The sequence below is a fragment of the Micromesistius poutassou genome (assembly GCF_964030765.1).
Source record: "Micromesistius poutassou genome assembly, contig: SCAFFOLD_6037, whole genome shotgun sequence".
Taxonomy (NCBI): Eukaryota; Metazoa; Chordata; class Actinopteri; order Gadiformes; family Gadidae; genus Micromesistius; species Micromesistius poutassou.
Window position 1 is genome coordinate 7,501 of NW_028178692.1, and position 5,355 is coordinate 12,855.

Below are 5,355 nucleotides of genomic sequence, written 5' to 3' on the forward strand. Positions count from 1 at the left end.
AAACGAGTCGGTAGTTTACAAAAGAGAGTTTTGCAGTTCTGTTTTTTTTTTTCTTGCCTCAAATAAGCAGGGCGGTATTTTAAAAAGGCCTGTCCGTTTACTCGGCTATAAATAGGTGAATAGGGCATTATTAATGCTTAAGCCAGTTAAAAGAGTTTGAGAGTCGGTTGCAGAAACGCAAGGTGATATGATAAAACATTTAGCTGCAAACTCTTAAAGAGCTTTCCCCTGCAATATTGAACTCAACCTCCCCGGCTACACATGCAGCTGTAGCATAACCCTGACGAGGTGTGTGTTTATGGGTGACAGGTGTCTCCCCAATGCAGTCTCAAACAGCTGCAACTAATTCTCTTATTTACACATATTCAAAGTCAACCTTTGCTTCCTGTATTTTAGTTTCAGCGGGACGGCCCGACACATGGCGCAGGAGACAACTTGGTCACACACTGTTACACCCTGCACTGTTTTACATGTCATGTCAAAACCACAGGAAGGGTTAGCGCAGTAAGTGGTGTCGGGTCAACAACTCAGTCTTTGCAGGAACGCACCGCTCTGAACTCCTTTTGGCAGATCGTCCTGGAACGGGTGTTAATTGGCCCATGGCATTTCAAACAATCATATTTATGGCATTGAGAAGACTCTGTAATACAAAGCGACTTACAATAAGTACATTTGTCAGAAGAAAGAGATACGGTATAGCGCTGTCGGTACAGATGATAGATAGATAGATAGATAGATAGTTTTATTGATCCCAAGGGGAAATTCAAGTAGGAACAGAAAGGATGTTCATAGAACCAAGTGCCAAGCACTAGCAATCGCTAGGTTAACCCATTCCCCGTATACCATAATAACATAACATGCCTGATATAGACCATATCAAGCGTTGAACAGGCCCACAGCCGAGTGGTGTGTTTTGCACGGTCTAATCAAATCCTAAAAGGAACAAATCACATGCCCTGTGCGGGTTTAAAAATGGGGTCAGTCCCCCAGAAGGGAGATGCACTCCGACCATGATGATGAAAACCCAATAAGAGCTGACCTAATGATTTGAGAAGCAGGACGGGGGCGGCGGGGGGTGAGCAGGGAGCAGGCAGAGAGTCTTAATGGATCCACGGTGGTGATGCGGCGTTCCACAGGAGCCGACTTATGGGTCAGGCGGGCGGGATGTTCCGTTTGGTCTGGGGACGGGCATGACGTCATCCACAAACCCTTCAAAGGAAGGGTTTGGTGGTTTGCCATGTTCGTTGTGGACGTCGTCGGGAAGTAAATCATGTCTTATATTTGTGTTAAACTCCCCCCCCCTGTCTCTCGTGGTGTATGGCACGATCCGAAACTGGACTTTGGGCCATCAATTGACAATTGAAGCGTTTAGTAGCCCCGGCAGCTGTACCTTGGTTTTGTCCCACCGTGGTAATAGTTTTGAACTGCCCTGGCTAGATAGCTTCTCCAATAGAAACCACAAACGAATCCAGAAGGTGAGGCAAGGACTACTCACCCCTGCTCCCGGGTTTGGAGCCCACAGAAGGAATCTGGTGAAGATGGTGGCCGCGTTTCATGTTGGTGTGATAATTCAGAATCGTGAGTGCAGAGTAACGTTTGTGGAGGTCGTACGGGTTGGTGTAGAAGGGGTGTTTTTAACTGATTGGAACGCAGCCTAAGAACTCACTTCTGAATCCAAAATATGCTCAGAGCCCGGTTGTATGAATGTAGGTTAACAGAACTGAACACTAACTTCACCTTTTCCCCTCTGAGGCCGTCCATGGCGACCTGTGGGCCCCAGCCTCTAAGTCTAAGCATAGTGCAGTGACGTACAAACGCAGAAGGGAAACTTATGCCGTGGTTAGTTTGTGGGTGCTACTGGAGAGAGCGACCTAGCCCGGGCAGTGTGTATGAGCTTACCTGGGTTGGACCAAACACAGATACAGCCATGAGTGGGGGCTGCTAATCACTAACCCCAACCTGCTATCTGATTCACTGGTTAACCCCAACCTGCTGTCTGAGTTTACTGTTTAACCCCAAAGTGCTTACTGAGTTCACTGTTTAACACCAATGCTATCTGAGGTCACCGAGTTGCTTTGGCTAGTGCCCTCTGCTTAGTGACTGAATAGAATTGCATGTAGCATTACTTAATAAGATCAATTGAAGGCTATTTGAATAGGCAAAGTATAAATGGGTCATGTTAAATCCAGGCTCTTCCCCATGTAAATATTATAAATACAGCCCTCTGATACGGACAGAGCTGCATCTGGCATGTTGTTTCTCTGGCCAGTTCTGATGGGCCCTGGAATACCTGCTTTGAGGTTCCTCCCCCGCCAGGCAGGTATCTGTTGCCCCGGGCAACCGGACAACCGGATCCCATCGCCTTTCATCCATTTCGTGGAGGTTTGGCCGTGCGCAGTCATGGCAGCCACATGCTCTCTCCCCGACGTTCCAAAAGAGACTTAAGATCAAATCGAAATCCTGGCAGGGAATTTCAGTGGGATATCATTTAGGCTAGGACACACGTTTAGCCATTGTTGATTTTATGAGAAGAACAGTGCAGGTTGGATATGCGTAGCGCTTTTCTTACACATGTCAGAGACGCCCAGTTACGGTGTGACCCTGCTAGAACATAGAACCAGGATGGAACCACGATGTTGTGGGTGATTGAGGCCGTGGCATTACCGGTCCTCTGGGGTTCTCCTCCTGACTTAACTTTCCTCTGGGGTTCTCCTCCTGACTTAACGTTCCTCTGGGGTTCTCCTCCTGACTTAACGTTCCTCTGGGGTTCTCCTCCTGACTTAACGTTCCTCTGGGGTTCTCCTCCTGACTTAACGTTCCTCTGGGGTTCTCCTCCTGACTTAACGTTCCTCTGGGGTTCTCCTCCTGACTTAACGTTCCTCTGGGGTTCTCCTCCTGACTTAACGTTCCTCTGGGGTTCTCCTCCTGACTTAACGTTCCTCTGGGGTTCTCCTCCTGACTTAACGTTCCTCTGGGGTTCTCCTCCTGACTTAACGTTCCTCTGGGGTTCTCCTCCTGACTTAACGTTCCTCTGGGGTTCTCCTCCTGACTTAACGTTCCTCTGGGGTTCTCCTCCTGACTTAACGTTCCTCTGGGGTTCTCCTCCTGACTTAACGTTCCTCTGGGGTTCTCCTCCTGACTTAACGTTCCTCTGGGGTTCTCCTCCTGTATTAACGTTCCTCTCCTCTCTCCTCCCCAGCGCTGGACCGATCAGAGAAACAGCGTGATGGAGGCTTCAAACACAGCTGGGGCTTCTCTGTCTCCGGTGAAGAGGCCAAGAGACACGAGTAAGCCCTCCCAGAGACGCCGTCATATGGTCATTAAGGGCCGGTCCCATTTCCACCACCTTCCCCCCTCGCCCTTGTTTTTTTTTCTGCGCGTTCATGTGAGGGGTAGGGCTGTCTCAATCCTCATTTGGGTTAAGGGCTGAGGGCCGAGACGTAGGGGCTACGTAGCCCTTGAATTGAAGCTTCCACAGGACCACACTTTGAAAGGGAGGTGCTTTGAGGAAAAGACAGCCAGCGATTTATTTGGCAGCTGTCATGAATCCTTAATAATTGTTATCATTCACTCACAGACTCGTTGCTGTGAAGTTGACTGTGATATTTTGGCCTCTGTTGACGTAGCAGTGCGCGAGCGTCAGGCGATGACGACGCGACGGTAACGGAGGGGTGTCTCATTTCTTAGGGGAGCGTTCTTACCCTCCTCTGTATTGAGGGGCAAGGGAAGGGAAGACTCAGACAAGGGAGAGGTGCATGGGGGAGGAGGAAGGGGTGGAAATGGGATTGGCCCTTAATCACCATCCTCGTCACTACCAGCACACATCGTCACCAGTACAACATATCATAACATCACTACACAATCCTCACCATTCATCCACACCAGTACATCATATCATCACATCACCATCACCACACATCAGTACTATCACCATCCTCCACTTCCACCTCCAGCTTCATCACCTCTACCTCCACCTCCATCAGCCTTACCTTCCCCTCCTCCACCTCCCTTACCTCCACCCCACCTCCCCTTCCCCCCCCCCCCCCCCCCTCCCCAGAACCAGCTCCCCAGCAACCCAGTAACCCCTCCCTGAAGGCAGGCTCTGCTGAGGGAGACCTGTATTTGTCCCAGCTGTGCACCCTGCTCCCATTTTGTGTGTCTGTCTGTACCTAAAAACATCTCCTCCAATGCCATTGCCCCCTGGTCATTTGTACCTGCAAGGAGACACGCAGTCACTGAAGGACGGCCGTGTGGACGGCCGCCTGTGTTCAAAGGTGTGTTCATCCAGGGGCTAACATGATGCTGTGGTTCCTCCTCATGTCCGCCGTCTCCCGCTGCGTGTGGTCAGCAGCCCGGTGGTAACCATGGAGGAGAGGGACCGGCTGCAGCACTCCTCCCCAGAGGGCAAGAAGGTAGGCTGGGCCCCCCCCTGGGCAGCGCCCCTGCCTCTCCCTGCCTCTCCCTGCCTCTCCTTGCCTCTCCCTGCCTCTCCTTGCCTCTCCCTGGCTCTGTCTGGCTCTCCCTGGCTCTCCCTGGCTCCGTCTGGCTCTGTCCCTACCTCTCTACCTCTCTCTGTCTCTTATGGCCGCTGCCTTTCTCTCTCTCTCTCTGCCTCTCTACCTCTCTGTTTCTCTCTCTACCTCTCTCTCTCTCTACTTCTCTGTCTGTCTACCTCTCTGTTTCTCTCTCTCTCTCTCTCTCTCTCTCTCTCTCTCTCTCTCTCTCTCTCTCTCTCTCTCTCTCTCTCTCTCTCTCTCTCTCTCTCTCTCTCTCTCTCTCTCTCTCTAATTCTCTGTCCCTCTGTCTCTCTCTGTCTCTCTTTCTCTTTGTCTCTCTGTCTCGCTACCTCTCTCTTCCTCTCTCTCTACCTCTTGGTCTCTCTACCTCTCTCTGTCTCTCTCCCTCTTGGTCTCTCTCTCTCTACCGCTCTCTACCTCTCTGTCTCTACCTCCCTCTCCCTCTCCCTCCATCGCTCTCTACCTCCCCCATCTCTCTGTGCCTCTGTCTTTCTGCCCCTCCCTCACTGTATCTCCCCCCTGGGTCTCTCTCCTCCTCACCGTCACGCCCGCTCCCCCCCTGGTGGTGTTGACTCCCCCCGGGGGAGGCGTGCGGAGGCCGTCCCTCCGTAGCGTGACCATGGTCCGAGAGGGGGGGGGGGTGGGAGGGTCAAGGACCGCTTTGTTCTGGAATCGGGGGGAGGGGGGGGGAGTGAGGGGGAGTCGGCTGGACTTGGTTGTTGTTATTATATTGGAAGGTGGAGAGGTGGGTGGTGGTGTTAGTTTGGTAGAGTTTAGGTTTAGTTAGGTGGTGTTTAGGTTTAGTTAGGTGGTGTTTAGGTCTAGTTTGAGGTTTAGT

The 5,355-nt window shown here is 51.5% G+C and overlaps 1 long non-coding RNA gene across 1 annotated transcript in view; it reads left to right on the top strand.

The window, feature by feature from the left end:
* LOC311373485 overlaps nt 1-4,401 on the top strand; it is a 5,894-nt gene extending 1,493 nt beyond the window's left edge. The window contains exons 2-3 of the long non-coding RNA XR_014642296.1: nt 3,200-3,287; nt 4,349-4,401. This is a non-coding gene — a long non-coding RNA (uncharacterized lncRNA). The remainder of the gene's footprint in view (nt 1-3,199; nt 3,288-4,348) is intronic.
* Nucleotides 4,402-5,355: the final 954 nt, after the last annotated feature.